The 26,315-nt window shown below is 35.2% G+C and overlaps 1 long non-coding RNA gene across 1 annotated transcript in view; it reads left to right on the top strand.

Annotated features, from left to right (window-relative positions):
- Positions 1 to 823: 823 nt before the first annotated feature.
- Positions 824 to 26,315, top strand: part of LOC139827008 (uncharacterized) — a 59,017-nt gene continuing 33,525 nt past the window's right edge. Inside the window, exons 1-2 of the long non-coding RNA XR_011737184.1 lie at positions 824 to 888; positions 12,061 to 12,170. This is a non-coding gene — a long non-coding RNA (uncharacterized lncRNA). The remainder of the gene's footprint in view (positions 889 to 12,060; positions 12,171 to 26,315) is intronic.

The raw sequence follows: 26,315 nt of genomic DNA, 5'->3' as shown, positions 1-26,315 counted from the left end.
ACTCATACATAGAAAACACTGCTAGAACTAGTGAGATTTTTATTTTTTTCTATGAGGTGTTTGATGGTTTGCAAAACCATTAAACTAGACCTGTTTTTTCTGATTTTTTTTTTTTTTAGCACATTAGTTCTAGAACATCTTGAAATTAGTGATTGTACACAGCTTTTTTTCCTATACAATGTGAAAGGCAAATGAGAACAAAGGAAATAAGATGTGAGCTGAATTTAAGGTAGCAAGTTTGTTTAAAAACCAAACCAAACCAAAACAAGACAACAAAAAAATGTCTTGATGTCTTCTCAAACTTTGCAAGGGCCTTTGCCCTTTTTCTGTTTTAGCAGAAATGGAAACACCAAAATCTTGGAAATACATCTTCTATTGCTGAAAAAGACGCACTGGTTTGAGCTTTTGCATCTTCTGATGTTTTTTCTCTTTCAAAGTGTTTCAGAGTATCTCTTTGTTTTTCAGACTTTCAAATTGCAGAACCCAGCGAACTGGGGGTGGCATTGCTGGAGCTAGGAAGGATGTGGATAGTGGCGTCTGACTCTTTTGCAGTCCCTTTTGGAGGAATAATTCAATAATGAGAGCTTTCGTGTAGATCTGCCTACCTTTCTCCTTACAGCAAGAATCCCTAGAAAACCATGAAGGGTTTGAATCTGTAACACTTTAAGTAGAAAATAAACTGTGACATGGTAATGTTTTACACAGAGAGAATTCCGAGTGAGACATAACTGGCTGGAAGCCATTTTATTTTTATCTGTGTCTGCCCACTGTGTCCCTGTAGGACTGAGGCATATTACTCTCAGAACAGCAGTAATTTTTAGTAGCTTGCAGCTATGGCATCCCTCTTCAGACCCTTCAGAGAAGATTTTTCCTTCTCTCATCTCTGAGGTATGGCTCACGGGTCTATTCCCAGCTCCTCTCTGTAGACTCCCTGATCTTCATCTCTGCCACTAACTCCCTACTTTGCAAACTTTCTTGGGCTCACCAGAGGCTTTTTCCCAGCCTTGCATGATCAGTTGCTTCCAGCTAAGGGGAGAAAAATATTTCTTCCTCCAAGGGTTTTTTACTTTCATACAGCAATTTACCTCCTTACTTTCAGCCTCTCATTTTTGTCTGAACAACAAAGCAGTGTAGTATGCTGGGAGGAAGCAAAACTCTAGGGCTCACTTGTTGTGGGAACAAATAGCGAGCAGCCCCTTAGCTCAGGAGAATGGCTGCTGCCTGGCCTTGCTGCTGGCCAACAAAGGTAAAGGGCTGTTTCTTCCTGTGTGAAGCCATGTAATGTTCAGACACTAGCCAGCTCCAAGCTAAAAGGCTTTTACTTTAAATGCCAAGCTACAAAATAAGGAAAATAGGGAAACCTTGTAGTGCTAGAAATAATGAAAATACTGAGAGGTAATTGCTATAAGAAATCACTTTGCTTTATGCCTTAAACAATAACATTCAAGTTTAGTGTATATGTATATAAAGAAAAAAAAAAGTTGAGCTCTTGACAACTGATTGGTATAAAATCACTTGTTATTTCCTTTCTCAAACTTTATTAAAAATATATTTTACTTGCCAAAGAATATGACACAATCAAGGTATTGGCAACTGATTACTGCAAACTGTTGCCATCACAAAAATTAAAAATAATCACATGACTTTGTTTCTTGTTTGCAGTTGTTTTAGATCATGCAAATGAATTAGAACAATTTCCTTTTAAAGGTAGAGCTTTACAGTGCCTTAGGAATTGTGGACCAGAATTGGAAGTTAATTTCACAAATCAAGAAGCCTCACTCCTTGCCTAGCAAATTAGTGACAGACTAAATTAGTTTACACATAAGATTGGAACTGTATTAGTATGAAATACCTTGCCTATGGATTTTTTGTTTGTGTTTTGTGTTTTTTTTTTTTTTTTTTTTTAATAAACGTGTGTACAGTTGGAAGTAATACTAGAGAAGGGTGAGACTGAAAATATTCATAACAGAAATATCAAGTTTGCCTAGGTTCTATTTTCTAAAACAACTTACAAGTAATATTCATGAAACATTATACATCTTAATTATAGATATTGAGAAAAGCAGTTAAAATTTTTCCATATTGGTGAACATCTCTAATTCAGCTGTGCTCTCCTCCTGTGTTTTTGTTGTTGTTGTTGTTGTTGTTGTTGTTGTTTGTTTGTTTTTGGTTTTTTTGTTTGTTTATTTGGTTGGTTTTTTACAGTTTCTCATTCCAGTTGACAGGTTTTGGAATGGATTGATTAAAGTGAAGTCCTTTTGCTTTTATGGATTACTTAGTATCTCAGTTCTGTCTGTTTTACATAATTATATAAAAATGGTTTACAACTTCAGAAATATCACTAAATCACAGTAAGTAAACAATGTGGTATAAGAAATTGGAAAAATGTTAGGAATTTTCAATAGCTGTTTTCACAGAGAGAAAATGGGGAAAAAAATGTTGTGACATGATTCTTTACTTCAATGGTAAAGAATTAACATTGAGCGTACAAATGCTCTAGTACAAACACTTTCTTTTAAAGATTTTGGTCTGGAACACCTGGTCTTAAATGCTTAGTAAAACTAGAATTGAACAGGTGCCAAGGAATCAGGGAACATGATTACATCTAGATCAAAACCATTTCCAGATCAAAATATGAACTCAATCTTCAAAATCCTCTGAAATTAAATGTTGTCATCTATTCAGAGTTCTTTGCAACCCTTTAAAAGGCTGTAGTCTTTCAAAGAACTTGTATCCTTGGATACTTTCTACTTCCTTTTTATTTGCTATATGCTGTTCTTCAGAGCACTTCAAAGTACCTTATAAATAATGAATTAAGCTTTACAAAAAATTCTATCTTGTATAGTCAGTATTGCAACCAATTTGCTAGGGAGTGAAGTGAAACATAAAGAGAGCAAACACTCTAGCTACTTTTCAAAGAGACAGAAAAATAAAAAGAAAAAATTAGGAATAGAAGCATGACCACATGACACTAGCTAACATTCTTCAGCTATCTTTCAGCAATCAAATAAGTAGCATTAACTCTCCCTCCCCTCCCCTCTAAAAAAAAACTTAACAATAACATTGGCTATGTACACATTCACATCCCAAACCATATTTTGATCTGTAAATTTGCCTGCAAAAGTAAATTACTATTAGAACATGGATTTAAATTCTTAAATGCTTTGCTTGTCTATCATGCTCATGTTGCTTATTAGTTTCTAAAACCTATGTGTGAATGGATTGATCAGTGTGTAACAGTTATATGTTTGGGAGCAAACAAAGATTTTATAATTTTTATGTTTGTAATCTTACTTTTCTGAAGAGAGAGCTGAAGTTGTTGCATATCATCTGGGTGCAAATAGTTGATGTGATCGATTTTGAAATAATTAAATCTCAGGACTTTTCTTTCAAGTGTTTTATGGACTGGAATAAAGCTTATGTTTGCATGCTAAAGTGTTTTAAAATAACAATGATTTCTGTCCTTTTTTTTTTTTTAATTATGAAAATATTTGAGATGCTTATAGATAGTTCTGTGGTTTTATTAAGCATATAACAATTGTTCATAAATAATTACAAATTTCTGTGGTTCTCATTTTTTTTTTAGTAAATGACACTTCTTGGTGAGTTTTTTGCATTTATTTTGAAGCACCTGATATAAAACAGTTGGATTTTTTTTTCACTGAATTTATAGCAAGAGTCCTTGAAAGAGGACTCTTGAAAACAAACCAGTAGGATGAACTCCACCTATTCAATGATTAATACATCAGGTCCTGGATTTTTCTGAAATTGAGGATTGTGATAATTCAGGCACCATCTTTGTTACTTTGCTCTAAGACTTCTGTATTGCAAAAGCAGTGCTAAGCAGCCTTCTTAAAATGTTATATTTGCATTTTAATCAAAACCTCTGGTTTTTATCCTGTATGTTAACTTTTGCTCCTAATGGAAAGTGGGAACAAGATAACACTGTTATTGTACTGTATGGCTCCTAGTCAAAGAGTCAAGGTACAAAACTAGATGCAAACACAGGTCCACGCCATGGATTACCTAATGTTCTGTGTTTCCAAGCTCTGCTTTTTCTCCTTTGCATGCATGCTTAGAAGTTAACTTTTTCTGTACTGTGTTCCACTTGGGATTTAGCTTTGTATTTGTCAACTCAGACACTAAGCAAAGAGCTAAATCCTCAGAGTGCTCAACTAGAAGGGAGTTACATGCGTCCTTACAAGTAGGAGCCAACAAACCCTTTCCCGTATCTTACTGTGTCACATTTATGAAAGGCAAACAAATAAATCAGTCTACAGTAGAAGCACTGTAGGGTCTGATTCAGCACAGTGAGTGGAGTTTTTGCCATTAAGTTTAAAAAGTCCAGGCCTGTGTCCCAAGAATCTTTTAAGATATTCCAGGTTTTGTATTTTAATCCTTTTTTTTTTTTTTTTGTAGGCATGTTCTGAATTGTGACATGCAAGCCATGGAGAAATGAAGTTTACTAACAGTACCCCAAAATACTTTAAAATTGCAAAATCCTGTTTTCATACTATTATAGTACCATTACTACTGTATTGAACAGATAAAACATGGTCTATTTCTATCAGAAAGCTTGTGATCTTCCTTTTCTGTCTCCCCTCCCTATCATGACAGGTCAAAAGACATCAATCTTAGACTTGTCACAGATACTGGATTGCATATTGCCATTTCTGGGCTTCAGGCCAGTGTAAATTTCAAAGCAGAAGGAAAAGTGAATGTTTTTCAGGCAGCTTGGACTTTATGGTTCTTCTTTGTTTGTTCTCTAATTTTATTAATTCCTGGTTGTTCGAGTTAATGACATGCCTGCTGTTTGTGGAGAAAATGGAAAACTTAAGGTAAAGTAGGAAAGTCTACATAATAAAATTCAGTTTATCACTTGGCAGTGTTTCATAAATAATTGATCCCAGGAACATATAGTTCACGAATTAGTATCTGTATGTGCTGAACTGATTAAAATTTAAGAAATATTTTTTTGTTCAGTTTAATTTATTTCCTACATTGTCTGACCACTTCCAATAATCCTAAAAATTCTGAGTTACCCAAATGAAGACAGAGAATACTAATGCTTTACCTTTGAATGATTAAATCCAGATTTTCAAGAAATAATTTTTCATTTTGTGTGTGTGTCAGAGTATGTGAGCTTTTGTTGTGTTTTACTACATAGATGGGGGACATCCAGGACAGTTTATCACTCTCATCCTCTTGTTGTGCATGATGTTTGAAACATAGTTAGGTGACATTTTGTTTCTATCTTGATTACTTATATAAAATTATCTGACTTTCAACCTTAATGTCTTATAACTGAAAAATAAAAAAAATAAAAACTAAAAAAAAAAAAAAAAAAAACAAAAAAACCAAAACAAACAAACCCCACCATACTTTGTACACATATTTACAGAGATTTCAAGGCTGAAGCAGAGGCACGTTGTGCCAATTATTAGAACAGTATATATTTGAAAACCGGAAACCCATAGCATAGCCCCCATAGCTCTTGTTTTGGGGGAAGCTTGTGTTGACTGAACAATTAACATTGTTTAAAAATCGTATCTATATCATGAACTGAGTACAATTTTTCCGTAGAATATTCACTGTTTTCTCTGAATATCCTGTCTCTAGGTTCCATTTGTGTTTAGATAGCTACAATCTATAACCGATTTTCTGTCTTTTTCTTGTATGAGATTAATGAGTTACTGAACCAAGAGGAATGTAGTAAAAGCTGTTGTCTGCTTTGCACTTTGGGTCAATCCCATAGCAAACTGTCTACAACTAAATTTTTGTGAATGTGCTGATATTACTTTTGTCATGTTTTATTAAATAGATCACTGTTTTCAGGACCTTACATTGATGTTGAAATAACATTGTAGGAGAAGGAAAATTTGCCTGCCCTGCCCCCCCACCCCTACCCCCCCCCCCAAAAAAAAAAATTACTTAAAACATACAGTTGTATTTGTGTTGTCTCCCTGTATTTCCATTATTTGGCCATGTAGCCTGAATTTAGCTTGCTAAATATTTTTATCACAGTTTACGTTTAATTCTGTGTACATATTGCCAAAGTATAAAGGAGATACCTCTCTGATTCACCTGTAAGCTGAAAATTTAGTCAAGTCTTTGATACTAACATCTTCTAGTTACATTAGAGAATTCCACTTTTTCCCTTGGGGTCATCTAAAGGAAAAACTCAGTCAGTGCAGAGGATGCTCAGCATTTGACTTGGATTTCTAACTTACATTTGCAATAATAACCTGAGGCTTTAGCCACTCCTATGAAGGCTCCTTCTCTTAGAATATTTTATTTGAGAGACATGGCTGGTATTCTTTTGAGCACCTTAGATACTGGGGCTTGGGGCTTCTGCTGCTTCAAAGGCAGCCAAAATACTTATCCTAACTCTCCAGCTGAGATATCCACTGATGTGAGGGAAACCCCTGAGTGACATGAAAACCAGTGAAGCTTTTCTCAGCTTATTTAAGATAGGTGAAAAAGTGCGTGGCAGGAGCACCGTGGCTTGCTGGTGGCTCCTAATTAGCACACTTGCACTGAGATTGTGGTGCGTTAACTAGACAGGTTGGTGAGTGGCTAAAAGCTCATTGTAGCTTAATTTTTCCTCCTTACCCTCCCAGAACTACACACTCACTTCTGAGTTTCCCCTTTTTGCTTGGATTTATTAATGAGAGACCTGTTTAAAGTTTTGAAGTCTTACAACCCTGAGACATAATTTCTCTTGATGTCACTGGCAGTTAGAGCCTGTCATTGAACATTTTACCTGGACTATATACCAGGATTAATTGTCTGGGAAAGAACATGTCTCAAACAGTAGAATCAATGCTTGATTAGTCTCTTATCCATCTGAAAGCGTTAAAGACAGAAATAAAAGAGAAGAAATCAGACAGAAACAGCATGGATGATGTGTAATTTTGAGTTTATATAATTCCACATTTTATTTTTTATGTGTGTTTGCACATGTGTGTGCACAGGCATGCACAAGCATGCATCAGTATTTCTGTGTCCTCATGCAAAAGAAACATACCAGTTTGGGCTCACAAACCCATTCAGCCATTAGCCCCAGTTTTAATGGGAGAACCTGACGACCCATTGCACCTCTGAGCACCTGCTTGTGCATCTGTCTGTGTGTTTGTAGCGCTGGCTGGGGTCTGGCAAGGAGAAGGTGTGCTGCCGGCAGCAGCTTGCTGCGCACAGCGAGGGGCAATTCCCTGGTTGACCACCTGTTTCCACCTCCTGGTAGCTGTCATTCAACAGTATATTTGACTTCCTTGTTGTAAAGGGTGCATTGTCTTACCATTCATACTTCTTTGACTAAGATGGTCATCTTGTACAAAATCCATTTCTCAGAGACTAGTCATTCCATGCTGAGTCATTCTTTACCTCAATTAATAAACTATGTTTCGCCATTCATATTTTTTTACTTTTTCTTTTTGAAACAATAAACAGTTCTAGAGAGAACACCTAAACTAGAGGCCTCGTAGCAGATGCTTATCAACTGCAAGCCTCCTGGCTATGTAAAGGATCCACCTCTTAGTCCTTGTCTCAGAAGGAACCTTGAATTCTTTTATGCCTCAGATTACCTCCTTAAATTACCACAATTGTGTGTCATGCTAATGTTTCATGTAATGGTGTAATTTTCTCCTTTCTTTTTTTGGTTGGTTTGCTGAATTTGTTTCAAGGCCCTTTGAAGTGTTTGTTGTTAAATATGCTGGGATTTTTTGCTTGTTGGTTGGTTGTGGGGTTTTTTTGTTTGTTTGGTTTGGTTTGTTTTTTTTTGTTTGTTTGGGTTTTGTTTGTTTGGTTTTTGTTTTTTGTTTTGTGTGTGTGTGTGTTTTGTTTCACTTTATTTTGGTTTTCTCCAGGTGCTAGGTTCAGGTGACAGCTGAACCAGTTTTTGTGATAAATCTTTGTAATGGTGTCACACCCAATGGAATATTCATGGAAACCTGGTGTTTGAATGATCATTAAGTGATAATAATCTAACGGAAAGACTTTCCAGTTTAGAAAACTTGAGATAAGCCTGTTTCTCCTTAAAAACCACAATTAATGCCAGTGAACTTTTCAACCTTATTAACTTTTTTGAGACCTGAGTGAATTTATTTAGAGGATTTTATTGAAAACTAATAAGATTTAGCCTCTTGCATGAATACTTGCCTAGTAAAAAATAGGTAAAATAATGACCTTGAATTAATCTGTGTGGAAAAATACTGTGATGTGTTCAGACTTGGCTGAGGTACAGCAGAAATATTTTCATTTAGCGTCCAACTGCTTACAGGGATTATTTAACTCAAATTCGGCAGTGCTGAAATCTCTCACAGAGTAACTGGATTACTTTAAAAGAGAGCTAGATGGCACAGTCTTTCAATACAGTAGGATACATTTTCAGAGGTCTAGGCTTAAGTCTGACCATGGGACACAAACGCATCGTGTTTGCTGGTCTAAATATAAGACCAAGTAGATGTTTGTTTATATCCCATACAATCTGGCAATGCTTCATGCAGCTGGCAGGCTGTTCATTAAAGACTCAAGACTCAACTAGCAGTTTTGGACAGAAGAACACTGGCACAGCTGTTTGGAGAACCCGATTTAACACGTTTGAACTGTTCTTGGCGTTAGCCAATGGGGGTAGTTTTTCACTTCCCTGACTGCTAAAATTTATCAAATTCACACAATAAATTAGTAAAAAACAAAGAAGAATAGTGCCACTGGAATTCATCTGAGCTACTGTGTCTAGTTGTTATTCTTAACTATAATTGGGATAGAAAAACTGGCTTAAATATAATTTAGTAATAAAACCCTGCATTGCAATATTCGAGTAGCTTAGATATCTCTCAAAACTAAGAAATATGAAAGAAGAGAGTCCCAGTAACATCATTAACCTTGCAATACATTTTAACTTGTCTCTGCACCTCTGCAGAGTAGTGGTAAATCGTCTGAATGAAGATGGCAGCATTTTATACAGGTGCAAAGAAACGCATAAGATGTAAGAAAATCACACATTTGGTACTCTGTATTATGTGAGAACTGCAATATACTAACTGAAGCATTTAATGAACAGGAGGAGAAAGGCTTCTCTTTGTCTGGATAGCAGAATAAACGACAAATTTTGGTTAGATAACACGTTACTCAGGATGGCAGAAAGCCTGTTGTCATCTGGTAGTGTTCATACCATTGTGTCTTCCTGCTTCATGCTATCTGAGCTGGCTTCTCTTTCTGGAGTGTAATTGATGTTGTATAGCTATGTGGACCTACCTCTTCTCATTATTTATTTCTAGCATTTACAAAATTTGTCTTGTTTTAAAACCCCATTTGAACACAAGGAATGGCTGTGTGCATTGATTTCAGTAGAATCAGTTCTGAGTTTTTAGGACGTAATCTATAGTTATGGTAACCAGTTGGGAAAATCTGTGTAACTTCATGCTAAGTAGAGTCTATTGATATTTTACTTACCAGTTACTTCATTTAGTAATTTTTAGTGAAGTGATGAGTATATTAATATAACGTACATCATATAGAATAAAACAGTCATATAAGTACAGAGAATAGTTGTGAGAAATAATAATAATATCAGTGCTTTTTTTCTGATGAAAGGCAAAATGTTTTCACTTTTCCCTGTTACCATACAAATGAAAATTTCTGTGTGGCAACAGAATTCATACAATCAAATTTCAATGCTTAGTTGTGACACTGTGCTGTAACTTCTATTGTCTGGTGTGGGAGCACTGTTTTTAGCAGATGCAGATTTAACATCAAAATGACCAAAAAAACTTGTTTCTTTGTGTTATATAAATTAAAATTTCTTAGTCTTAATTTCTAAAGCCGTTTGCATTATCATTTTCTACAACAGGAAATTCTAGTTTGTATGTCCTTCCCAAAAGCAGAGCCAATATACAGAAGCAAAGAAAACTCAAGCTACAGAGAAAGCTCAAATTTTCAGTGTTTTAGGAAGTAAATTACTAGAACAGTTTGTCTCCTAACACATCAGACCTGTCATCACTTGGCAGTTTTCAAAATAAACAGATAAAGGGAATGGAGAAGAGAAAATGACCAAAATATCATATCTGTGTTCTGAGTATCTAAATGTAAAAAAAAATAGAAGCTTGAAGCCTCTCTTAGCCTGGAATAATAAATAAATATTATGCTAGAGAAATAGCAACTGATTGCTACCCTATGGTAAGAGCATTTATCCAGCAGAAACTCGCCTCCATGCTCCCATATCAGAAGGTGGAACTCTTCTGTGGCCTGTCCAGCCTTCAGCCCTGCTTATACTTCAAAAATGACTCACACTATTCATGACCTATGGAACCACGAATCCTGGCTGATACTTCCCAGTCACCAAGAAAGGAAAAGCACCCAAGTTCTTTTGACCTGTTTGCAGTACTTTCTACGGTCTGGTTGAAGGAGGTGTTTTGGTTTTTTTCATCTGCTGGCTTATGTGACTCCTCTTCTTCACACATTTTTAAGTCTATGGATATGTAACTTATGTATTGTGAATAAGTCAATAATCCATAGAAATATAAACATTAAGTGCTTTTAATATTTCCATCATAAATATCTTTCTAAAATATTTGTGTGATCACAAGCAGATCTGTGTTTTCATAAAGTTTCCCAAGTAAGATTATGTGGCCTGTAATTTATGGGTGAGATGATAGAGCCTTTTATCCTAAAAAAAATAAATAAATCTACAAATGCATAATGACGGGTATGAGACATGTATGGCATATGTATTGGAAAAATCTAAGATAGCCGCCTTATAAAAGTTTGAAAATGCAAGTAATAAGCTCTAGAGTATCATTAACTTTCACATATTCCACAGCTTCAGCTACCATTAAATAGGAAAACTGGTGGATTGCACAAATCAGATACTGCTAGATATAAAACGTGGGACCGAGTCTCTGTTGTTGAAAAAGCCTTGGGTATTAATATTTCAGGTTGGTTTATGTACAAAATTTGAGCTACATCTGACAGCTCTTGTAGTCTTACTTCTGATGATTGCTATAAAGCAAGTGAAAAAAATGTATGTATATATGTATGTATGTGTATGTATAAATAGAAATCCAGAATGTCATATATTATATCTGATCTTACTTTTACTCTGTAACCTAATGCAGTACATCCTATAATGACTTTAGCTGCTATGAATACACAACTCATTAGCTGTTCCTAGGTGTCATTCAAACTTATTGATGCTCCAGGAATCTTTAAGTTCTCTAATATCAGTGAGAGTAAATTTGAAAACCCTACATGTAGTCTAAGAAGGACAAAGACCGAATAATTTAAAAGTTATCAACATTAAGGAAGGAAACAATCCAAAACTGAGCAGATTGAATTGTTTCTTATTACAGTGCGGTTCAAAGTGAACTGAATTTTCTAATGATTTCTGAACCTGATTTGAATGGAATCAGGCATATTCTTGCCATTAGGTTTTCAGAACTAGACCAAATAATAGTTTTTAGAATGAGACCAAACAGAAGTTTTCAAAGCGGATCAAATATTTCATGAAATACTTTTTACCTGACAACGCTGTCCTCTTTACAAGCTTATAAGAGAAAAAAATCCTGTAGATAAATGGGACATTCACTATTATGACTACAAAAGAGCACACTTTACAAATCTCTGTGTAAAATTAAATTCCCATTACCAGTTAAAGATTTACTAGTTAATTTATCAGAAGTTAAAGTATACTTTGAAAGTTTGCTTAAATCTAGATGACAAAAAATACAAATTAAAAATTAAAATGTTCCTGAAACATCATAAATAAAAGGTATTATACAAGTGGTATTAGTTCAGGTAATAGAAAAACACTATTCCTTGATAATATTTCCTGTAATGTATTAGATGTCTTTCTTATTAGGGCTTGGTTGTACCATTTAAGAAAAATATGAGTGGACATAATCACTCATTCAGAGCTATTTTTAGTCTAAAACAGGCTGCAAACATGCACCTGTATAATTTTTTGTTAACATTGTCCCTACATTCAGTAGAGACATGGATGTTTCTGATTTTGTTTTCTACTGACTCTTTGAGAGCTTTTTCTTCTTCTTTATCTCTTTACAGAATCACTTGTATGTGAATTCCTGGCCTGATGGATGCTCCTGACCATTGATGAATCAAAAACACAAAAGAGAAATCTCTAAGTGGATGTCCTGGAAAATGCTACACGAGAGGTACAAAGCTTCAAATCATAAAAGCACTACTGATGTTCTAAATTTAAATCAACATAAATCTCAAAATATGAAAAGGTTTGCAAAATAACTTGCTTATTACTCTAGATTGTACCACAAAGTAATGAAGCATAACCAGATTTGTATTCTGATTTCTTTAGCAGAATGCCTCATGTTATAGGCAATAGCACAGCTTTTGGTAGCCACAGAAAACCTATTATCTTCTGCAATGTGGAAATTCTCCCAGGGTACCTGGAAAACTAGAAACACGTACAAAAAAAAAAAAAAACAACCTCAAAACTTCATGCATTTGATTTCAGATGAAAGCTACAGAAATAGAAAAAAAATGCAACTTTTCCCCCACACACACACACTTTGTATTACTGTATGAAAATCTGTGTACGTATGGGTTTTGACTTATAGGCACCATACTTTTCCATACTGCTATCTTTGAGCTTTTCCTGGAATACATATTTATTTATTATTTCCCACATGTTTGTGTTTCACGTGTATCAATGAACCACCTACCACCATATATGGAACACAGGAAAGATGACTATGAATTATATGTTAGAAAATCAAAGGATTTAGTAAGCCATTGGGGCTGCGCTGGTTTTCTTTTTCTTTTTTTTTTTTTAATTCACTAAAAAAATAATAAAATAATATTTAATGAATTACCTGGCATATGATTTCATCTAGGAGATCCAGCCATGAATTGGGTTATCACTATGTTCTATTGACCCTATACAATTCATAATGTATAAGCACTGTAAAACAGCAGTTGTGCAGATTTTTAGAAAATGTAGTCCTTAATTATTGCAAATTCAGTTTTACTCATTCTGAATTTGAAGACTTGGGTTTTTTGTTTGTTTTTGGTTTTGTTTGTTTTGTTGTTGTTGTTTGTTTGTTTGGTTTGTTTTGTTTTCAAAATAACCCATAAATATTAACTGATCGGTGCCTTATATAGAAAGTGGTTCTTTTGGGAACATGGACAAATAAGGATATGGCATTGATCAGAGCCTGCATGTCTGTGAGGCCTCTTCATGTGGCAGAGAGCATGTACTGCATTAGAAAATGCTAATAGACAGACTGACATTCCCCCATCCCATTAAGCCTGAAGGAGTGTCAGGATTTGCCATCTGGCTCTCCATGTGCACCACTTTTGTCAAATTCACTCTTTTCCCCTCAGTTTTTTGTCCTCCTTTTTTTTTCTTGATTTTGTTGCTACCGCCACCAGTCCTTTCATCCTTCCTCCCTTTGGAATAGAAATCTTCATTTTAGCTGGAGATGCTTTTCTCCCTCTCCTTCCGACTGCCCACAGATGCTAATAAGAGCTCCTTCTTAGGCTGATGTCTAGTCTCTATAGCAATCAGGCAGCAGAAGCACTCAGCCCTAAAAAAACAAGCAGATCCTGGTAGCAGCCTCCCATTTTTGCCTCTTCCCTTTCTCTGCAGCAGTTACCACCTGCCTTCACCTCTGCAGAAATCTGTAAATGTACTGATATTCGTTCGATGAAACGGTCTGAGTAGAAGGAAGCAGCAGCATATGGATTAGTTTCCTACAGTACTAAACTGAATTTAAAGTTTGTTGATGTTACTACATTTTGGAAAACTAATGAAACATCTGAAATGTAGATAAATATTCTGATGCTGTTCAGTGTAGCTAAAATGCCTAATGAAAGTGGTACACATAAGAAGATTGACTGCTGTCATGTTAAACAGAATACCAGAATAGTGAATAAAATTTAACACTATATATTTTGGGTGAAAATGCAATAAAATATTCTAATTCATAAGGGAACATATTCTCAGATTGAATGAAGGTGAAATTCTTTAATTTTTTATGCAAGAAAGTCTACGTAATATTACAGAGAAAAGGTGAATAAGTAGAGGTTTTTTTTATTGCAAAGGCAAGATTTAGATACTGTATGCTGTGCAAGAAAATCAAATAAGATGTTCTGTCATGGAAATAAAAAATAAATAGCATTAGTTCTCTTGGCTGATTCTGAGCTATCAAAAATATGTCCAGTCTAACACAGATGGCATTTAGTTATAGAACAGATGAATATTTAGTAATATTCTACAGAGATTGAAAGGATAACTCTTGTCTTACTAGACACTTGAAGACATGATATTCAAAATGATTCCTTTGTTTGGTGTCAAAATGTATTATGATCATTTTGCCAAATAGTGTACGAACAAAGCTATCAGGGGATGTACCATACTGACAGGCTTTGAGTTATAAGATTAGTTTTGAATGAATAAAACTTCAAGTAATTTGCTAGGTCTTTCAGTCAAATGTAGGACAGATGTTTTATAAATGGTGTAATACATAACATAACAAGTAGCTTTAAAGATTTTCGATAAGGTCAGAGCAAAACTTATTTTGAGAGCAATTGGCAACAAACAATGTATAAATTAAATCCAAAAGCTGTTTTTCAAGACAAAAAAAGTGTGATTTAGAGTTAGTTAAGAATGGACAGTCTCAATGATGCAGTTGAATTAAAAAGCAGCAGCAAGTATGCCTTTTCATAAGCAAGAGAGAGTGCGACTTTGAGTGTTCCTTCACAGTGTCCTTGTCAGACTTGCCATGGGCTGCCAGAATAGGAAGTTGTGGAGAGTTTCTGGCTGTGTGCTGTGAACAAGCCAGAGCTTGATGCAGCTGTGCTACACAGAAGATTTTCCCTGAGACACCAAAGACAGAAGGGAAGTAAACAGAAGCTGCTCTGCCCTCGACCCAGGCTGCAGGAGGGGCATCGCCGCTGCGCATGAACAGTTTGTGAACAGTGCCCTGCAGCCAATCACCATAGTGGGGGGGGAAGAGTGACAGTAAGTGTAACCAATTGTAGTCTGCGCTTGCCGCATGGTGTTTGGGTATAGAGTATATAAGGGCTGGAAAAACGTGGTCTGGCGGACATTGATATTCATTAAAGAGTACTGATGTTAAATTCATATTGAATTGGACTCATTACTCTCACCCGGCCTACCCGTCGTGCTCAAAGAGCTTCTGCCGGCATTTGCATTCATCGCATCATACTTCAGGAAGTACTTTCCTTTATGAGTCGATACTCGTTTTAGTGGCATGACACACTTGTAGGAACATGGGGGAACCTCTGTATGAAGGTACCAGAATAATTTACTTCTCATCTTTTGTAGGAATGAATTTGTCCATATAAAGATTATTCTGTTTACATCTACACTGAGAGAGTTATTTGCTGTGCAGAAGCTCACGTTTGGTACGCTGATCTTCAGGTACAACAGAGAGATTGAGTGAAGCAGACTTCTAGCAGACTCCTAGGTACGAGAGATTAACAAACAATGCAGGTTATGCTATATTGACCGCACTAACCTAGATCAAGTGAGGTGACTTTCCAGCACAGACAAGACCTCCAAATACACTGACTTTGCTGTTGATAGTGCAGTGATATCTCCCTTCTGACTACTTTGTCGCACTGTGTGTTCTGAGCACTGACTCTGGGTCAGCAAAGAATCTGAGCACACGATAAACAGACTATCTGTATTCTCCATTTTAAAAGCATATGGTTGCTGTCTCTGTTGAATCGGGGCTTAAATGACAGAACTGATAGCAGTATGGAAAATTACCTGGCTTTGCAAACAAATGCAGAACAGTAGTGTTATATAAGCAATATTAAAAATAACCTTGACAGAACAGTGGAAGAAAGGGTTCTTGGAAAGTGCTAGCAGGGTATGAATGGGAAGGAATATGCAGTAGGAAGCAAAGAATTTTTTCTTTATGTCAGGCAATTTGTGCACCGGAATCTCAGCATTCATTTAATTGGAAAGTAACCTTTCAGTTGATAAGAATGCAAGGAATATCTTGCAAGCATGAATTGGATGGTGAATGATATACTTCGTTAGGCTTCAGCAGTAAAGCCTGGAAACCTCAACCTTTGTTTAATAACCCATTCATTTCCATGCAGTATTCATCTAGCTACCAAACGATGACACCTAAAAATGTACACGACTGGCTTTAACTCAGCAACAGCTAGAAGCAAAAAGATGTCTAATTATTACACAATACAAAGGGAGTATATCTGCAGGGAGTAAGTTATTTGTTGTCATACAGGAAATGGCAGAAAATTTGCGATTAAAAAGGAAAGACCACTGATTTTCTCCTCTATTTAAGGAGAAACAAGGCCCAAGATTCTCAGGAGGATGAAGGTGGCCATTCTGTTTCAATAAATGCATGGAAACCCGCAAGCAAAAAAAATATAATATCCCACTATATTAAGTCAAGTCTGTCAGAACATACTAATGATATTACTTCCAATGGACATACACTTTAAGTTCTAGTGATTAGAGCTACAGTTTGGCATTCAAAGTCAGCAGAGTTGGAAGAGCATCCTTGGTGCTTTCTTCATTCTGATCCTCATTATTAATATTCAGTAGTATTTCTTAGAGAAACTACATTCCTCTTGTCACCCTTTATACTATCTGTTGTTTACAACCTATTAAGAGAGCTATTGAGAGCTACTCTTGTGTGTCCATGATCCAAAGCTACAGCTGTCTGTGTGTATAGATTGTTTGTCTAGCTGTGCACTTGCAGAGCCCATACAAACTATGGAGACAGGTAGGTCACTGAATGATTAACCTCTTAACTTATTGCAAAGTCATACTTGTTCATACCTTCATCTATCTGGTATAAGAATCTGTCTCCAGATGTAACTATCTTTAGAAGCTTCAGAGAATAACCAGAAAGTTTATAATATGGAGCACTTATTTTCCCACCATCATCTTTATATAACTTGAATTATTATTAAAGTAAATAATGTTTGGTTTAGACTGTGGCTTCCAAGCCTGGCAGTTGTGGTACTTCTATTGTATTTCTACTTGGAACTAGAAATATAAATCATCAAATAAGTAGCAAAATTTGAGTTCTAACGTTTTAAGCTCTGTATTTGAATTTGTAAGTCTTCTAGAATGATTTGCGACCATTAATTGTTGCTGTTCAATATACAGTGTTTCTGAATGTGCAAAATTCTTTTTTTCAATAATATCCTTCAGTGACACAGGCTATCTGAGGAAAAAAAAAAGGCAGCTCGGATTACAAGTTTTAAACCAGTGTTCATTTTATCAGTAAGCACTCCTGAATTGTGAGAACAGAAACTTCCAGTCTTAGCACTTTTTTCTAGTTAATATTAGTTTGTTTTTATGATGCATTTTTGTGATTTTCTTTTCTTGAAAGGAGTGTAATGCATCTCAGTATATTTTAGGGAAAAATTTTCGTGTCTTTTGGTATTCCTCTTACTTCTCTTTGACCTCCTTGTGCTTCAAGTTTTCTTCTCACCTCCTTGTTCGTTCTCTTACAGCTTTTGACTGCTGAGTTGTGAAACTTGATACTTCTGTCTTAGGAACTAACACATGGGTTTACATTAGGGGTATAATAACTTAACTTTTCTCCATTCAGAAGCCCACCTGAAGACAAATTTATTTAGGTCAGTCTGAGGCCAATACTTTTCCAGATTTTTGAAGAAATCTACAAATTTATTCTGGGAATTTTAATAAATTTAGATGAATAAGGGGAGGTAGATGACCGTCACAAAGTCCACCAGTTCTAAGACTGATTGTTGTCATCAACCATATAATTACATGGTTACATACCTGTTCCTTCCAGTTTTGCTCTAGTAGATTTTTAAGCATTTTTTACAAAAGTGAATTTCTTCAGGGGAAGACCTACTATCTCAAAAGTTTACACAGTCTTCAGACAAATACAAGATTACCTTCTATACCATAATTATAAATAAGCTCAAAGAAGAGCAAGACAAGAACTCATGTGAGTGTCCTACGCACAGGACTCATGAAAAGTGAGAAGCAGAAAAGGGAACAGGAAGGACATGCAAGTTAGAGAAGGCTGTTACCTGAATACTGTCTCAGTACTTGCTAAAAAAAAATGATTATTTTTTTTAAATGAAATCAATTATTGTAACACTTCTCATAGTTTGGTTTTGGCTGAAAATTTTGTTTTAGCATAATTGTGAGCTGATTTTTCAGCAAAAGTTATTAACCAAAGCATATTTTACCAGTTGATTCTATATGTATAGTGCTTAATTTTTATATATGTGTGTATTCCTACATTCATACAAGTTTAACACAATTTGCGTATTTAATCATTATTTTATGAAAAAATAAGTCAAATGTCCATGGGGGAGATAACTGTATATTGTCTTACTATGTCACACTCATACAGCAAACGTTGTATGCCATAAAAATTGTTCAGTAATGTTTGCAGTGTTCTCTTTACAACAAGAAAACAAATGAATGGGTTTGAGTACAGTCAAAAGAACAAGTGTGGTGTTGTGTTGCTTTATGATCTGTGCTCTATGTAATACACTCTTGACCTTTCAAGGAACAGTTTTCTTCTTTCAAGTGTAGTTTCTTTCTTTATGAATCTAGATATCTATGGGTCAAGAAGGAGAGCAATGGCGTATTGTAGTAAATTGACCTGCATACAACAATGCCACTGTCCCTGCAATTGAATCAGAGTTGTGCAACATATATCTTGTACTAAAATAGCTGGACTATGTTTTGTTTCAGGTGGTAGGAAGTTGGATTTCCACAGGCAGAAGGATAAGTTTTAACTGTTCTTTTTCCATGATAACAGTGAATATTAAAGCATGCAAATGACAATTTTATTACAGAACTTCTCCTGTTGTTTGTTAAGCAGACTCCCAACAAAAACAGTTTCTATAGGGATGAAAAAAAAAAAAAAAGCAAAATACGTGATCATTTTGGTAAAGTTTGTGAGAGTTTTCTTTACTTGTTTTTCTAGAAAATTGAAATAGTTCTGTGTCTATTTCTAGACAATGATGGAGATGATGATAATGGCTGTTAATGAAATAACTGGCAGTCTTCAGAGAGAAGGAGGAGAGTGTCACTACTTTGGTATCTGCTACTGCTGCTTTGGCATCTATTGGCTTATTAGCATGTGGTCATCTGGAAAAAAACTTCAAATTAGCTTTTCCTTGCATGTATGAATTAAGAATTTGAGGGACCTTCTGAATAAAAATTGGAGGAAATAGTTATTCTAGTTAGGAAAATGCAGCACTTGAAGTTGCAAACTTCCTTTTCTTTTTCCTCATTCAGCAGGACTGGAAGATAGTTCTTGTTTCTGATGTTGAACTGCTCTAACTGACAGAGGTTAGTTTCTTTTAGGTAAATATTAGAAAAGTTGGTCAGATAGCATTTATTTATTTTTTTTTCCTTCAGTGCTAAGTATGATTTATACAGAGAAGGTATTAAAAAAAAAAAAAAAGTGATGCCTTGTTCCCCTTAAGTATCCGTAAAGTTGCAAACAAGAATATTGATTGTGATATCGATCAGATCTGTGATGGTGCTCAGACAACACTATATTAATTACAAGGTATTAAAGTTAGTTAATATCTCATTCCTCTCTCTCTCCTTTTACTACTTTCTCATAACTATGTGATACACATGACAAAAAGTGTGTTGTAGTTAATGGTGTTCCTGTCCAGGTTTGAGCATACCAATAAGGACAAGCGAAAGAATGTGAATCCTCACCCAGTAGGCATTTCAGTGAGGAATTGTTTTGGTTTTCCCTTCCCTGTTAGTTCCAATCAATTTCAATGCAATTTACTTCATAGTTGATGAAAGATAAGGAAACAGGGAGAAAGAACAAGATAAAGTCATGCTACCCTGATTCCCTGTAATTTTTTCAAATAAATGTTTTATGTGTATTACGTTAAAATAATTAGTCCTTAACGTGTCTGTAGTACCTAGGCTGCATTAAGAAAAACAGCTACTATTTAGGTGATAAGTTTAATAACAAGAGGGAAGAAAAAAAAAAAAAAAACCAAGAAAAAAAGGGAAATGTTACATCAATGTTACTTGCATCAATCCAAAAAACATCTTTCTCTTGTTAATATAGTGGTTTAATACAGTTGTTACTGCTATAGCACCAGGTAAAACAAAACTTTTATCAGTACAGAAACATCACCCTAACAGGCAGTTGTGCTACCAAAAATGTTTTTTGTGGCCCTAATCTAAGGCTTTTTCAGCTCACAAACATTACCATTTTACCCATAACTGGGATAATTTGAGGAGTCTGCACATCTGTGTCCTGCCCAATTGGGATATACATACACAGTAATTTAACAAATTTACACTGCTATATCCCATAGAGGAAGATGTATAAGCTGTATTGTTACAAGCTACCTTTGCAAAGCTTAACTAAAGTCACGTTAGCAGTTGTGCTAGCACAGAATCATAGAATGATTTGGTTTAGAAGTTCCAAGCTCCCTGCCATGGGAGTCGAAGCTGCTCAAAGCCCCGTCCAACTGGGTCTTGAAACCTTCCAGGGATGGGTATTCACAACTTCTCTGGGAAACCTGTTCCAGTGCCTCACCATCCTCACAGTGAAGAACCGTAGTTATTTTAAAGAATAGTTACATTCTGTGTACTATTTTAAATGGCAAAAATTACATAGGATTATATAGGTCAGTGCAGTTATTGGAATACAGCAATATTTTCCTACTGTAAGCTGAGTTCCGGGTCTTCCTCTCTGTCTTCCTGAGAAGTTTTGCCCCACTCAGCAAGTCAGCCCACATCCCCTCACATGCCATGGGATAGTTTAATAGCCTGACATACAGAAGAAAGGGGAACAAAGTTTCCATTATGTCTTATGAAAATGGAGTAAGTGACTGAATTAAAAATAGGAGCTGTCAGAAGGGAAGGAAGATATCTTCTGAAACATTTAAAAATCACACCTAGAAATACACTATGCTGTGGTTCTTTCATTTTGCCTATTTCAATGGTTCCTATATGTGGAAAAAAAAAAATCAGAATTCCTGTCATGTCAGAAGACTGATTTTTGCTGTTTTCTTGTAGGTTCACTTGTCCCAGTGTGTCCAGCTGAATCATTCAAATTTGTGTTGAAGCCTACCTGACAGGTGACAGGAAGTTTATGAGCCTAGGGGAGATTTGTACTAGCAATTCATAGGCAGTATGAGCAGCTCACTGTACCTGCAGGTCACATTATTTATTGATTTTATTTAAAATGTTGTTCCATAGAAATAATCTTACAAGGTGCGCAACAGATTTTCTTAGGGCTGGAATAGACCTCAGTATGATACAAGTAAAAATGGTACAACAGCAGTGTGTCATCACATTGCAAACTTATCAATATCAGCAAACTTTTTTAGAGAACTTAGGTGTTGTAGTCCTTGAAAACCAAACAGTAGATGAATTACTGCTTTTATTCCTGTGTAGGAAAAAGACAGAGTACCACTGAACAGACTGCAAAGCAGATGAGGTGATGGAAGGCTGAAGTGAGTTTAGTTTGTTACTGTTAGAACAAGTGCTGTCCCTTTTATAAACTCTTCTCACTCTTTTTAGTTGTAAGTGCTCTGTAAAAAATATGGAGATACAGAACACAGACGTTAACTTACAGAGGCGCTGAGGTCTCAGATAGATGTTGGTGAATCTTGCTGCAGCCTCTTAGGACGTGCAATTTCCAACCTTTCATCCTTGTCCTCTATGGAAGTTAACTTCTGTATAGAAAAGCTTACAGAAGTGGGCGTTTGCCTCTACTTTTGCTGCTTTTTCATGTCGCTTATCGAAGACATTAGGGTTTGAATTGGAATGGCTGAGGCACAGAAACGGACCTTCAAGCAAAGGGGTGAGAATTAAGAAGATGGAGAAATACTAGTTTTTGAATCCTCAGGGTTATGTGTGCCAGGGACAAAAGTCAATGCCTCTGAGTTTCATAAACCAGAAAATTAATTAATTCTGTTTTAGAGTTAGCAACTTCATTGGGTCATCTCTTGACATGATGTGAAGTAGACTAGAGGATTTTGGCATCTTGCCCAGTCATGGCTTCAGATTGATGGGAAAATAATAGCCACTGGCAGAAAACCAGTAACTAAAACTAAGCTTCTTGAGCTGCATTCTTGATATTCAGCTTGAGGAATACATATAGTGGAGTTGTACCATCTTATATTTGGAATGGTGACGGATTAATGTAGAGATTAAATTCCTCCTTATTTCAGAAGTAATCTGAATCAGGTCTTTCACTTTTCACACAGATTTTCTGCACCAACTCAGCACTTGTTTGCAAACAAGTACCATAACAGTAGGCCTGACTGTTGATATGACACTGGTATAAATCTTACTATAAATTATTTCGTTTTGTGTGGCTATCCAGTTTTCTTTCACTATGAATTTTGTAGTAACTTGGTTTGGGCCTGGTGGGAAATGGAATTTATGTGGTTTGGTTTGTTGGTTTTTCAAATTTTATTGTATTGGGAAAGGAAAAAAAAAGAATACCAAATAAATACTTCCTTTTGACCAGCCAAAAAAGCATATTGTGGTCCAAACTGTGATCAGACATTAATAATTCTAGTGGTAGCATTAGAACTGAGGAAGATTTTCATTTGAATCTGTTCTTAGTAAGCTGAATACATTATGCATTCAAATATATGTATATACATGAACATATAAGTGAGATGGATGTACAGGTGATATACTTCCAGAAAGAGTCAGAAAAAGAGATTAAAGTTAAATGTGTATTTAAAAGTGGGGTTTTAGAAATGCTTGCTTTTCTCACATTCAAATTCAAATGTTTTGAGAAGTTAAATAGGATTCAGTTGTTTGAGGATTACTTTGTGTACGACTTGGATTTAAATCACAGGACATTTCAGATCAGCCACTATGTTCAAAGCAGCTGCTGTTAAAGGATTTATACATGATATTGCTTCCAGGGTATTAGTATAGCAAACTTTCTTCTAGCTGAATTTGAAGTGGAATGTAGATTTTATATTGTCCTTGTCTAGTGCATATGTGTTTTTAAGCAATCTTAACCTGCTGTTTACAGGTATTAACGGGTTAAAAATTATTGGCTTTGTTTAGAGAATTTTAAATAGAAGAGCATAGAGTTAAACTATGTGAAACTATTATTTTCATTTAGTTGTAAAAGAGGAAAAATAAAGTCTCCAGAGAGGAAAAAGCACTTAGAATCATCCATTCAGTGCTTCAGATCCTAAAGAGACCCACAGATAATTCACTGAGGGTAACGTCAGTGCCTTGGAATATCACTATGTAGCATTTTTTCCAACAGGATGAAAAGAACATAGAGTATTTATAAGAAAAAAAAAAAAAAGAGAGAGAGACAAGATTTTGGTAAGCATTTTAAGCAAAGTCAAAAGAAAATGAAATATGCCTACAGTATTTCACCCACAAACAGATGGTCAAACATAACAAATCAGTAGTATGTAAATAACAATGTTAAGAAGATCTGTTGCAATGCATGAAAAATGACTGGTTTCTTGGCTGCTACCTTCATACAGACTAAACCTTCACAGAAAAGAGTAGAATATATGTGGTGTGTTCATTTTTTTTTTGTTTGTTTGTTTGGTTGGTTTTTTTCACAGAGACAGATGTAGCAGCTTAAAGTTACCATCTTCATTTACAAGTCCTTTTTTTTTTTTTTTTATTTTCTCTAAGTCCAATGCAGAATCAACAGATGCCCTTTAGAACTTGTAAAGGTAGTACCTAAGAAATATATGCTGTTCTGTTTCATGACGGCTGTGATTTCCCTGCACCTACGTAAGTCTATGACAGAACTTGTGCTGTGAACTTTTGAAAATTCAAGCAGAATTGTTACAGAAGGCAAACTGTGAAACAGTGAACTGCTTGTTCTGTAGCATACAATCATTAGAACATTGGTATAAATGTGTGTCTTACTATTTAAATCCACAAGAAAAGTATTGGTCCAGATTGTATCTAAGTGTGACACTCCTGGAAGCACAATTTATTCAGGGCTTTCAAGACCTGTAGTCATTTTTCAAGTGTGTTGCAAATAATGTCTCTAGTATTTTAAGACATATTTTTCCCCAAAAGTATAAGCATGTTTGCTCATTCAAATGACAATAATGGGGGATTTGGTTGTAATTTTTAAAAAGAATTGTGCAAGTGCCTTATGACCTCATACTATTGATTTTAAATCTCTTTCTGGCAGTCGCTTCCCTCCTGTGGAATGTGAATGATGACGTTTTACTTCCCTACTTTAGTAAAACATTTTGAGTTCCTTGGATTAGTAACTTTTGTCTGGCCTCAGCTCTGCACAGCATTGTACAAAATAGAAGTCAAATATTACAAAATATGAAGTGGGCATAGAGACTCCAATTTTAAATTGAGATTCTGTGGATTTTTATTTTAGAGGCATCAGAAAAAACATATCATAGTCTTCTGAAAATAATAAGTTATGATAGACTATTGATAATTTATAGGCTTACTGATTAGACAGGGATTGAAACCAGTGAAATTATTATTTGAGAAATCTACTAGTTTAAAAAGAATATTTTTTTGTGCAACTGAGCTGAAAAAGCTTTTGAATATTCTGTAAAGTCAAACTTACGAAAATAGTATTCACTTCTGATGTAAAAAAATGTTTGTGTTTTTTTTTTTCCTTATTGTTCTTTGGTACTAATATAATGGGATTTTCTGAAGTTCTTGATTATTGTTCCTGCTTTTTCATCAGGATCAGATAAAGAATTCTCTGATTTGAGATTTGCATAAAGTACTTGTAATATATCCTTCCCAAAGCAGGTTAAAATAGCCCAACCATGCATCTCACCATTTTTTAGTATATTTTCCTGATATTAAACATCTTCAAATCCTGAGAAATAATGTGTGGTAATATGCTTTTGGTAATTTTTTGTCGACTCTTGTCATGTCTTTTTAATGGGCAATTTTCTTTCTTTGCAGTTACGAGTTTATGTCAATGATGTAAATAATTTCAGGAATATTGGAACCAAGCCAAACCCAAACACTTCTGAACTTGACTATTCAGAAAACAGATCTGGAAGTGATCTTTTCAGATGTTTAAACATTTAAACATGTTTAAACTTATTCTGTGGTTATGTGGTGTGTGTTAGGAAAGATGGAAAAAAAATCAAAATGTTTTAGAAACAAACCAAGAGAAAATAATCATTTTCATGCATTTCCATGTCTGTTATCATACAAACTTCTTATTGCATAGATGTTGTCTAAGGGAAAGTTAAGGTTGATTTGGTGTTATAATTTTTTTTCTTAAGCAGGAACAGTATTTAAAGAAGTCACTGGAAATGAGAACAGGTACTTCTGGACAGATCACAGAAAGAAGGTTTAGCTCTAAGCCTGCAAAAGTGGCCGTTTTCCAAGGAGAATGCTGATTCCTGAAACAGCAACAAAATGTTCTTCCTGTTTCCCTCCTCCTCCTCTCCCTTTAGAATCATATTTTCTTTTAGAGGATGTAATCCCTCCTGAAATTGCTATTCTGTCAGTGTTCCCTCTCTTAATCCTAAAACATTTCATCTAGTGTGCAAGTACGGGGGTCAGTAGCCATTGAAAGCTGTAATGGAGTTTCAGATGTAAGCAGAAGACTAATACAATGAATGAGAATATTGTCACACTGAAGTACTCTCAAATTTGTCAGCATTAGTATTTCAGAGTAGAGCATGCAGCCACAACAAATACATTTATACTCCTGTCTCAGTTTGGTACCACATAGCTTTCATCATTAAATTTCATTTCTTTCTCTAGTTCCTTCAGCTCTGTTCTTGGCTTTGGATGAGGCTTTCCCTTGTCTCAATTCTTGTTTCATACTTTGCCAGCCTTCCTTGTAGGGAGTCAAAAATGTGTTACAGCTCATTACTATGACTAACTCAAGGTACTTGTATAATAAACTTTGTTAGCTCTAGCAAGATAGACCATTTTCCCCTATATGTTCTGAAATTGTAGTAGTAAACTCTGAATTCTCTTTGCAATCTAATGCTCTTCTATTGACTCTCCATCTGACTTTCCTGTGTGAAATTTATACTAACTTATATTAGCTCCAACATGACCACAGTCTGCTAGCAGAAATTGTTTTGACCGGTAGAGTGTAATCATCTGGGTTCATGAAGAGAGTGTTGTATGAAAAAGAACAAATCTAATGGTAGGAAAATTAAATTAGCAGCATAAAAATCAGTACAAGAATTTAATAATGAAAATAACTGATAATATTTACATTTAAAGTGCAAAGTATAGCAAATACAATGCCAATCTGGATACATTAATTTTATATGAAGAGAAACAGAGAAACATTATTATAATAATAATTTATTACTTGAGCAATTTAATAAGGAACATTTTC

The sequence above is a fragment of the Patagioenas fasciata genome, chromosome 1 (genome assembly GCF_037038585.1).
Source record: "Patagioenas fasciata isolate bPatFas1 chromosome 1, bPatFas1.hap1, whole genome shotgun sequence".
NCBI lineage: Eukaryota > Metazoa > Chordata > Aves > Columbiformes > Columbidae > Patagioenas > Patagioenas fasciata.
The sequence above is the reverse complement of the archived record's forward strand: the minus strand, read 5'-3'. Positions and strand labels throughout refer to the sequence as shown.